At 49.1% G+C, this 11,776-nt stretch overlaps 1 long non-coding RNA gene across 1 annotated transcript; it reads right to left on the reverse strand.

Moving 5' to 3' along the window:
• Window positions 1-4,187: 4,187 nt before the first annotated feature.
• On the reverse strand, window positions 4,188-8,080 carry LOC139677608 (uncharacterized). The gene is made up of 3 exons (XR_011698887.1): window positions 7,960-8,080; window positions 5,696-5,849; window positions 4,188-4,348 (listed from the first exon to the last, which is right to left on the reverse strand). It is a non-coding gene; the product is annotated as an uncharacterized lncRNA (long non-coding RNA).
• Window positions 8,081-11,776: the final 3,696 nt, after the last annotated feature.

Below are 11,776 nucleotides of genomic sequence, written 5' to 3' on the forward strand. Positions count from 1 at the left end.
TGCAAAATGGAAAGGTTATATTTTATGACCCTGCTGACCCAAATGGATGCAAAAGTATCAGAATTAGTGACCTAAAAGAAAGCAGCTCTGGCTTTTTCACATGTGTGATACCCTCATCCTCTTAGTTCCCAGTTGCCTGAGAATTTGGAGTAAAATGTCTCTGCTTTTGGTTAAGGCTCTTTGCTGTTGCAGCTCTCACATATGGCTTGGTCCTTTTTACACACTCTTAAAAATGCAGCTGCACCTGCCTGGCTCAGAACTGGGCAAAGCAGCTGTCGAGTTCCCTTAATTTGGACCATATTCTCAGGTTTTTGAGCTCCTGGTAAATCTCTTGGATAACTTTGCTGTTCCAGTGCAGATATTGCCTTCTCCAACCCCCTCTAATAAATTACATTGAGTCTATGCTCTTTGGTTTCGGGGCTGTCTGTTAGACTTCTTAAGATCTTCTCTTTTTTCCATCTACTTGAGGATTTCATAGTTTTTCCTCTTTTTATACTTTTTTTGAGGAGGGATTTTTCAAAATTCCGCTGTGGACTGAGTGTGAGCTGTGCCTTTCCCAGACTGCCATACAAGGCTAATCCTCTCACCGTACAACATCTAACTTTATCCTCTTTCTAGGCATTAAATTTAGTTACAAAACCCCCAAGAAGGTGGTATAAAGACTCATCCAAACCTTGCCTCCAGGCTTGGTTGCCCTTATGGCTCCTGTAGCCCCTCTTTGCTCACGTGATCGCTCCCATTTCTTCCGTGGGCTGTTGGGTTGAGCAGCACCTCCCTGTGCACATCAGCTCAGCTTCTCCAACTGTCCTGAGCAGGAGGAATATCAGCTGACAAGGTGGGATGTTTCAGGCAAGGAATGCTGAAACATTATAAATGTTTCTAGAAAAATCATGAGGTGTGATGCTCTAGTGCACAACTCGGAGCTGAACAGGCGATCGTTACAAATCTCTCATTTCAGTGGAACATCTGTATTTAGTGAGTTTAGCATCCTGCCTTCCCCTTCCTGCCATGTACAGGGATTCTTCCTAGATATGATTTGGTTCTCAAGGCTGTTCCTGTGGTTCTTGTTAGCCTCCATGTTTACTTTTTGATTTATTCTCATTTAGGCAGTTGAGATTTCTCTTTGTCTTCAGAATTCATGTAATGGGTTTGCATCATTTTCTGCATTGTGCACTGGGGAAATCACCAATTCAGCACACAGCCGCACTGAAACTTTCTGTAAAAGGCTCAATCGGCATGTGGAGCACGATGTTACTCACCTGACAACGCCCTCTGGAAATCCCTCAGTGCGGTGCCAGCATTGCCACGCCTGCGGCTGGAAGCCGCGGTGTGCTCTGAGAGGGAAGGGGTCTCCCTGGTTTAATACTCATGTCAGAGAGGAGGCTGATAACAGCCACCATGTAAGGGAGTTTCTGATGACAGCCACCATGTAAGGGAGTTTCTGGTAACAGCCACCATGTAAGGGAGTTTCTGGTAACAGCCACCATGTAAGGGAGTTTCTGTAAGGCTGGGAATGATGAACTCCCAGTGCTGGTGTGCGGTGCCACTCGCGGGACACGGCGGCACTTCCCTGGTCCCGCACGTGGGGACAGTGCCCAGCGCGGGCAGAGGTGTGTGGGGAGGCTCAGGTCACACTTCTCCATCATCACTGCCGGGCATGGAGTGTGCCATGGGGACAGTGCCCAGCCCGGGCAGAGGTGTGTGGGGAGGCTCAGGTCACACTTCTCCATCATCACACTTCTCCATGGAGTGTGCCGTGGCTCTGGTTTGCTGGGCAGGGGGACCCAGGCAGTGCCCAGGGCTGCCCGCCCGTCCTGCGCCCATCCCTCGTCCTGCCAGCGGGAAGTGCAGTCCCACTCCCCAGGAGAGTATTTGTTTAAGAGGATTTCCTTTCTCATGCAGGGAGCGCAGCAGCCCTGCCAATAAGGGTGGGAGCGATTATGGGAGATTGACGGGTGGAATATAATCCCTGGCGCTGCCGGGTTGATCTGGGGAAGGTTGTGTTTCCACGGTGGCGGCGCATCCCGCGCCAGGAGGGCCGTTCCACCCGTAAATTGGGCTCTAATGAGAGCAGACAGCCCTGATTTCTCTGGTGATACAGTAAAACAACACGACCAGTGCTGATGGTTTGGGGTCCTGACCTTTAACAAGGACTTGCGACACAGGGCAAACTGCCCCAGAGAGATGGAGGGGCAGGAGGCCAGGGGACAAGGTCGGCAGATAATGAAGTGGTCAGCATTGGATTTCTGTCACTCAGGGTGGTTAAGTGCAACAGTGAGGGACTTGAGTAAGAGAAACTGTGAAAGAGCATATGCAGGAATCACAGAGAGCAGGGGATCTGGGGGGTCAGTTACCTTCCACTGCCAGCTCCAAAAGTCCCAGTGACACTTTGGTAATGAAGAGGGTGAGGGCAGGAACCATGCAAAGAGAGTGAGAGCAGGGAGGGAGCAGGACAGATTAAAGCAAATGGGGAAGAAAATCCAAGGGGACTGACAATGTGAGCTCTGCAATCAGTGCTGAGAGCCAGGGAGAGGAGTGAAGCACCTGCAGCAGCAGAACAGTGTGGCCCAGAGGGTGCTGCTGGCAGAGCCCCCGGTTACCCAGGCAGCCCCTGCCCTCCCTGGCAGCAGGGACCCTCCTGAGCCTGGCCCTGGCCCTGCCCACACCAGTGCCCACAGCCCCCCAGCCCCAGAGCAGTGCCTGGCCATGGACCCCCATCCCAGTCGCTTCCAGCCTCGGCCCATCCTTGCACTGGGAAGTTCTCTGGGGCCCCAGGGGTGGCTCGTCTCCTTTTAAGTTCCTTTGTGCTGCTCGATCTAAATTTAGTGGAACTATTAGCTAAGAAAACTAAAATACCCAAACCATTTGGTATCAGACTTCCTGGTGTGAATGCAAAGAGCAAATGGTGAAATATAGAGGCAACTGAGACTTGTTATGAAGGAGGCACTGACAGCTGATGGGGTCAGAATTTAAAATCTGTTTCCTTTTCAAGTGTCCTCCTTCAGACCTGGGTTTAATAGAAACATTTCATTACAATTTTGTTAATAGGTCCATCTAGACTATGAGTGACAGAAATTAAATGCATTTGACCCAAACACATAAGAATTTTGTTGCTAAACAGCAACCCCAAAATTCAGATGATGAGAAACAGCAGCAAGAATGGAATGTCTGGACAGGTTATCCATGTCCAGCATGAATAGGATGCTGAGTAGGATGCTAAAAGCAAATAAAATGACAAGTTGTTAGTAGGAAAATACACCTTAGAGCCACATCAGAATCAGTAGCCCAGGCTGGGTCTATTTACATGAAGAAGAAGATGACCTGCAGTTCTGGATTGCTGATCCCTTGGGAGGTGTTCGGAATGCAGGGCCCATAAAGGACAGAGCCAGTAAATCTGATGTGTACAGGAGTCTTTCATACAGAGTAAAATAACCTTTCTCTCAGCAGCAGGACTGTGAGAACAGTTGCAGAGAGTGACCTGTGTCTGCATTGGCTTTGGTCAGTGCAAGGTTTGCTCTTTCGCCGGTGGTTCTTTATTTGGGTGTTTTATTTTGGTTTTTCTCTATTGTGAATGCAACCATTGAAGCCAGGCAACCTGTGAGAGAGGTGAATTGCTTGATTCCACAGCATTGTTTCAATTTGTCTTTGGATGAATTCTCATAAGCTTTCATGAGAAAATCTCCCATTAGGAGCATTCATTTAATTTAAGAACAGTTGGGAGAGGAAGGGTTGGGATGACAGATGGAGTCTGTGGGTGTCTTGTAAGAGAGAGCTGAGCTTTTTGTGTTTATCTTTTTGTGGCACATAGTTGCTGTTCTCCACTGCTTCCATTTTTTTAATCTGCACTTTTGTGTGCAGTATTTCTTAGAAATCTCTCCTCTTTTGTACTGGAAGTCTAATAGATTTCATTAGTTTTTCCTGTACTGTGTCAGCTTTAAAACATTCCAATCTAACCGAATGCAGGGATGTAACCTCATAGGAAAGCAGAATAAAACAGGCTGGGTTTGTCCAGTTTGGAATTGTACAGTATTTAGCAGAAACCATACTGGAATACTGAACTGTTTTCTCCCCTAAACCATCCCATCCCACTGACTATCCAGCCATGGTGCACACAGGCTGAGGGAATTTTCCAGCTGTGCTTTTACAGCTGTGCCTTCATTGTGTAATTAAAAGTTCATTGTCAGAAAGTGGCTTAAATCTCACAGTTAACCTTTATTTAAATTAGAATAAAAATAAATATAAGGTTTCGAAGCATTATCTTTAAAAGCTCATGTATAAAAGCTGTGGGATGTCTGGATGTCCGTGTGTCTGTCCATGTCTGTGGCCAGGGGGGCTCAGCCGGCGACACCTGCACGACAACCAGCACCTGTGTCAGTGTCAGACAGGCAATGACAGCAGTGAGGACCTTGTAGAAACACCCCAGTGATGAGCACACGCAAATATCCTTGGTTTTTAAACACCTGAACTATCAACATCCCCAAACACAAATGTTTGGGTGCAGAGTCCAGCTGCTGACGATATTTTGGTCATCAGGTCCCTGGGTTGTAACTTACATCTCCTTTAACAGCCCTGAAGGTCTAATGACAAATAACCTGCAAGTTGTGGTGCCCCTGGATTGGGACTTGCAGGCCCCTTCGTGGAACTAATTAAAATTTAAAAGTCAAATTGAGTCCTGTTAAAGGACAATGGAAGACAGTGCAGTGTTTGCTCAATATACAACTTGCTTTGCTCGGCAGTGTAAGCAGCAGGCTGTAAATACAGGGCAGAAGTTTCAAGCATTAGTCTGACTTGTTCTCGCCATGTTACACATGAATTTATTTGCATCTCTATGTGCTCTCCTGAAATTTGCATTACACAGAACAAACCAGGTGATACAAGAAGCAAAGTACGTTCATTACATGTTTGTTACTTTTCCATGAAGTTTTTAACTTACTCTGACTCAAGCAGAATTCCAGTTTTTCCCTTACTCTTCCCAATTTCTGAATTATTGGATGATTCTCCATTCTAAGGACAAAGCCTCTTTTCCAAGGCTCTGTCATCACCTCCTCTGAGTGCCACAGGGACTTCTTTTTGCTGTGACACACATTTCAGTCCATAAAAAACCCACCTTTTTTCACAGCGTTTGATTTATCTGTTTTATCCCTTCAGATCCCTTGTTCTTCCTCTATCCCTCCTTCCTAACAAGTCAAGCTTCATGTTCACCACCTCCAGCCCTTCCCCTCCCTGTTTTAGGTTCATGTTCCTGCAGTCTCTCCAGCAGCTCCATCAGAGATGAACTTCTACACTGACTTCTCTTATTCTTTTGATCTCATAAAAACATCTCCATTCTTTCTTCCATCTGTATCATCCGTATTATTGGCCACAAACTGAGCTGCAAAGCTTCTGCTTTCTCCTCTCTGCAACCTGCACTGGCCCCACATAACCCACCTTTCCCTTCCCTAAGCTGTGGCCTCCCACGATGGTCCTGGGGCCGAGTCCATCCCTGCACCACCAAGCCCAGTAAGAACCAGTGTGGTGAGCTTGTTTCAGCCCCTATTGGTGCTGGAAGGGCAGGAAGGGGCTCATTTGCTCCATGAGAAAAGGCATCATCCTGCTCTGCTCCAGCACAGTTGGTGCTGTGGCACCACTGCCCTTGCACTGGCAAGGACACATCTCATTGCAGTTGGCTCTCTGGGAGCCCTGGCCTGCTCCTTGCCTGGTCGGTGCTCCAGCTCTGCAGGACATGCTGAGCAGCTTCCAGCTGCCTCTTCCTTCCTCAGGGCACCTCTGGCTCTGCTACAGGCTCCTCTCCAGCAGAATTTCCAGTGTCAGCTGCTCAGCCCTGGAGCCGTTATCCCGTGACCCATTGTCTGTGAAAGCAGCAGACAGGAGACAGGGACATTCCTACATCTGTCTTTTCCTGCTGCCCTGATTTATTACGCTGTAAAATAATAAAACGTTAAAAAGGTTGAACCTGAACTGAAGCTATGACTGTGACACTATTAATCAAACTGCTGGAGAATTACTTTATATTCAGTGCCTTAAGCCCTGATCCAGTCCACTGGAAGTTTGGCCTAAAACATTGTCCACAATGTGAGTACTGGAGCTGGGAAAAGCAGTACTGGCTTGCTCTGTTCTCCTGCAGTGTCTGGCCACGCCGGGCAGGCAGGCAGGGCTGGCTCCTCAGTTCTCTGCTCCACCAGCCACCCCAGCATCCCTTATCTCAGCCGTCGATGCCACGCTCACTTGATGTCTCAGTTCCGGAGCAGAGACGCTCCAGCTGCTATCTGGGAAGGCTCTGGCCCCAAAAATATTTAGTTAGCAGCCATTCAGTTAAGTGGAATTGACTTTTTATCGGCTTCCCCCTGTACGTCTGCCACCAGCAAAGGCTGTTTCCTCCTTGCCTGTTCTCGGCCTGTCAGTCGGCTCCGCATCCCTATCGGCACCGTTAGCCCTGATCAATACGAACCGCTGTGTAACAGCTCACGCGTGGCTGCCTTGCTTGGCATCGATCAGCCCCCTCCAACAGGTACGCAGCTATTTGAGGCACTGACTGGAGATAAACACCTGCCTTTACTTCAGGCTCATTCATTCCGGGTGTTCCAAGGAGACCTGGTCCCCTTCTCCAGACACTTGCCAAGAGCAGACTCGCAGCAGCTTCTCTCCTGCTCCTGGTGATCTGTGACCATCCCACCCTTTCTGACACCCAGACTGTAAAAACGATGCCATACCAGCACTTCCAGAGCACCCAGCCTGGGAATGACACCTTGGATTGCTTGTGCTAGAAGGAATTGGTGGGTTTGTAATTAGAATGTGTGCACTGATGAGCCACAGGGTGGGGATGACCAGCTGGGCAGCCGTGACTGTTCCACCCCAGCTCCTTGTTAGGGAACTCTGTTGGGGGTCCAGGAGCTGTGTCCCCATGAGCCCCATGTGCCCCAGGGGGACGCAGCACCCCTGACTGTGGGCAGAGCCAGCCCTGAGCTGGCACCACCTGCAGCTCCCGCGGGGCTGGTCAGGCCATGGCTTGTTGTGCCAGGGGTGCTGCTGAGAAACTGCTCACGGCAAACAGTCCTCCTACAGCAGCACCCTCACAGGTCAGAGTCTTTGGCTGAATCATAAAGTACCTGGTGTTCAGGATGGCACCTTCGGGCCATCTGTGCTGTTTGGGTGCCATAACAGAGCAGGAGATAACGGACTGTGAACATGGACAGGAGGAATCTCTGCAAAACTGGCTGGCAGCAGTGGGTGGCAGTCATACTTGCTGCTGTCCCCAAATGTGCCAGCATGTAGGGAGCTCAGAATGAACAGCTGTCTGCACAGATGTGCTCCCCCAGGCAGGCTCCTGCCCCACACCTCGCTCACAGCACTGATCCCTGGGCTGGAAGAGGCGAGAGGGACAAACAGTGACACCAGTGCCTCTGCCAGGAGTGCACAGGAAAATGCCCATGGTTCAGACCTGTCCAGCCTGGAAAGCCTCTGGAGAGGCTGGTTTGTAGCTGTGCCATTACAGAAGGGCCGGGGGCTGCCACTGCAGCTACGAACTTCCCAGTGAAATGAGTGTTTATTATTATAGGTTTGATGCCATTCCCAAAAGGCCCTAATCAACAAGTAATAAGGCCTCGAGAGAGCAATTAGAAGCCTGAACTTTAACTCCCTTATAACCACGGTGTAGCAAGCAACTTCTGCTCTGGTTTGGGGTTTGCAGCCTGGTATGTGAGCGAGTGGAAAATACCAAAAACCTGAAATACAGAATAACTGCAGCCAAGTATTTGAACAATGAGTTACAAGGTCCATTTCTGTGGCAGGTAAATATGTGCCTGGCAAAAAGCATAATGGTCTGGGGGGAATGCATGCCTGAATATGCAGCATCTGTCACAGCTGTGTCTTTTCAATGCCTCTTCCCAGCTTTAGGCAAGCACTGAGGGTGTTCAGTGCCTGCACACATGCAGCATCCACCCCCCTTAAAGAAAAACTTACCTTAGTTTTCCCACTTGTGAAATAACAATATCTGCCTAGAGGCGACACCAGCCCTTGAGATGTGAGTTTGCTCAGAACTTGTTTTGAATTCTTCTGAGGGCCACTTCAGACAGGAACTGCACATTGAGTAATTCTTGCCATAGAAAGTCACGTGGCTACTGGAAAGCAAAAATTGCATAAGAGCCTGTCCACGTAGCAGGGCAGTGTCAGGGAGGGTTGGCCAGGACAGCCTGTGCTGGAGCCTGTCTGGAGCAGGGAGGGAGCACTGCACTCCCCATGGAGCTGTGGCAGTGCTGACACACACCCACAGCTGGGATGATCCTCCTGGTCCTTCAGACTTAGGAGGGGTGTTCCTCAAAAGTGTTACTTCTTTTTTTTCTTCCCCAAATACCAAATGCTTTGAGTCCATGCTCCAGGTCCCTCAGGAGGTTACATCAAGCCAGCAGGCACTGGCAGCAGGCATGGCCATAACTGGAGTTACCTGTGGCTGCACGTGGCTCTGGCACCCCCAGGCACAGCCTGGTGAGGGGAGGTCCTGCTCTCTCAGAGGTGGGAGCCACACATTCCCACTCAGGCTTTCAGCTGGGATGCTGGTGGTGCCACCAGGGGCCTGTCCTGAGCCCGGGGTGCTGTGGCTGGGAGGAGGAAGGGCTGTACCCCTGCCAGCTGTGGTGCCTGTGCAGAGAGCAGAGCGGGGCAGGGCAGGCCCAGGCACCTGAAGATCGAGGGCAACTTTAGATATCCCTGCCTTGAGAAATTTCAGGTCTCAAAAGCTTCATTTGATGTATTACTGGAGCCAGCAGAGGGAGTGAAATGCAGGGACACCGTAGTGTCCATGGAAAAAGGAGCTGCTGGGCTTTGATCCAGGTGCAGCTGGTTCAACAACTCATCTCAGAACCCCAGGTATGGGTGCACCAGTTCAGCCCTGGGCCACAGGTAATACAGATATGGACTAACAAAGGCAGGTTATCCCTTGTAGGAGTGAGGGGCTGTCTCCTGCATCATTATAAATGGAAAAAAAATGCTCTTGGGGCTAACACTGTATGTTTCCAGTATGAAGAAGGTATTGAGAGGAACCTCAACCTCTCCAATATTCCCTGTTCAGAGGCAGTCTGAGTGCTGTCCCCACGAGCAGGTTCAAACACTTTATGCTCAGTTGTTCTGACACTGCTCGTATGGTCCCGACAGTGACCATGTAAAGTCCAGTGGAGAAGCCTAAAACCAACAGTGCTGATGTTCTTCTCTTATGCCTCCAAATATCCTGCTCTTGGCCTTATCTTGAGGACTAAATGTGACAGACATGCTCACAAACAGCTTCTTGCTGATTTCTTAGTTAATTTCTTCAAAAACAGCAATTTGCAAATGGATTAGTTCTTCAGCATCCACTTAGGATTTTTTCAGACTCATCTTTAATGTATCTTCAAAGACAGAGATAGTTGCCCCTTTGGACTGAGTGGACCATCTTTGTTCACCATTTGATTGGAAGAGATAGGAGATGATCTTTATTAAACTCTTTAGAACATTGAAAAGTCTTTGAATCTGTGTGTTTGTACACCAGTTTTCAAAGAAATACTGCTTTTAGCAAAATGCAAAGTTGTGACAAGTTGGTAACCTTAATAATTGCACTGAACACTGCGGAATTAGCTAAAATGAGTTTTTCCTTCTTGAAATGAGATTATGTTTGTGCCTTGGTCAAGCAATTCTGCACCAGTCTTGAACTCATTAAAGATGGAAATCAGAATAACCACTGCAATACTGGAAAGGTAGAACGAGAACAGAATGGCAACTGGGTAGTGTTTATGAATCACAGAATATGATCATGAAATCATAAAAATAGCCACCAAAAGGTAAATAAGTTACCCAGCCTAGTGCTTATTTTCATGTGCAGTTTGACACAAAAGCTGAAGCCATGAATGATTTATACCTGTTTTAACAATAATACTCATTTTCCTGAAAGATGGTCAGCACTCAGGCTGCTGTGGGCACCATGCCAATCGTTGAAAGGTTAAGGTCTCAGCAGCAATACATTAAATTATGGATTATACCAGTCCCAAAATGGAAGGTTATTAGCTTGGTATGTTTAATTAGCCCGGCTTGAACTTTGCCATCTGCTCGCAGTGCCCATCACTAATGCACAGCCACGTGGGACGGGAGGGGTGGGAACAGGGCAGGACAAGCAGGAGCCTTCCCCTCCCAGCCCAGCTCACCTGGGGAGGGCTCAGCACCCCTGGGGAGGGCTCAGCACCCCTGGGGAGGGCTCAGCACCCTGGGGAGGGCTCAGCACCCCTGGGGAGGGCCCAGCACCCTGGGGAGGGCTCAGCACCCCTGGGGAGGGCTCAGCAACCTGGGGAGGGCCCAGCACCCCTGGGGAGGGCTCAGCACCCTGGGGAGGGCTCAGCACCCCTGGGGAGGGCCCAGGGCTCAGGGGCAGCTCCGATGCTCCCAAGCACACGGACCCAGCAGGAGAGGAGAACACACCTGCCTTCCTCCCCAGCCCTTGGGCCAGTTCCTGCCACAGCACTGCAGAGGTGTCTGTAACCTCTCAGGGAGTGACATCCTGGTTACACCCCAGACCCCCCAGGAGAAGGGAGGGGAGGCAGGTGAGGGCCCAGCACATCCCTGAGCCACAGGTGTGCCACAACCAGAGGTGCCCCCCCAGGGGAGGTGCCCGGTGCTGGCAGCAGGGGAGGCAGCCTGGGCAGAGCGGGGCCGTGGGCCAGCACTTGGGATGTGGGAAGCAGCAGCCTGCCATGGTTTTATTTGCACAGCATCTCCTGCCAATAACTGCACAAGGCTACAATATTTAGCTTTTCAGTAAATATTTAAATTTTACTTCTTTGCTTATTTATTTCTTTAAAAGAGCAAACTGTAAATTCTGTTGATTTTTTATTAGTTAAGATGACATGATGCTTTGGAAACATGATGCACTAAGTATTGCCATAAGTGATAGTCCCCAGGACTGCAAGGGTGCACCTGGGGGACTGTGTGCTAAAACCCAGGTGGGAACTGTGCCCTGGAAAGCCCAAACGTGGGGCAAGGACCAAACTTGTAAGGAGCCAGACACAGCCTTATTTTTAATTCTTTTTTTTGTAGGTAGGATAACTGTGCCAAGGAGGAAAGGCATTTGGACAGACTTAATATCCAGCCTGTGCAGCTTCCACAAGCTGGACACTAAAATGAAGAGAGGGTTTATTCATTCCCACCCCGACACAGCCCACCAGAATTAAAAGACATTTTAACCTGCAAGGGAGATTGGATTAGACCTTTCCCAACTGCCTACACAGAGAAGGCCATTTGATTCCTCTGGCTACCAAGTCTCCACATTTCTGTGTTGGATGTGAAGAGTAAAGAAAGAGTCTGGCAGGAATCAGGAGGCAGCTAAACCTGAGAGACAGCACCAGGTAGAGGCTCAATTCCTTTTTCCTGATATTCTTACAGTGTGCAGTATGTACATTATTTCTTCTCCTCCCCTTGAGCTTTTGCTGATTTCCTCTTCTCCATGTTGGTAAAACCTCTGTACTTGTACTTCTGGAGCAGGTGGCATGGTTGGAATGTCAGAGCAATATGTATTAGAGTGAAACCTACAGACAGAAATAGAAAGCAAATGGAAGATGAATTGATCAGGGGGAAGGCAGAGGATGAAGGGGATAAAGTAATGGCAAGGAGAGACACGAGTAATCCCTTGCCTGTGTGCTTTGGTAATTTATTATTTTTATATGGTGCCCAGAGTACAGAGTATCTGTTTAACTGAACAAATAGAAAAAAGAGTTCTCAGCCCCAAACAGCCAACACACCAATTTACTGTGTCAGCCTGAAG

Source organism: Pithys albifrons, chromosome 12 (genome assembly GCF_047495875.1).
Source record: "Pithys albifrons albifrons isolate INPA30051 chromosome 12, PitAlb_v1, whole genome shotgun sequence".
NCBI lineage: Eukaryota > Metazoa > Chordata > Aves > Passeriformes > Thamnophilidae > Pithys > Pithys albifrons.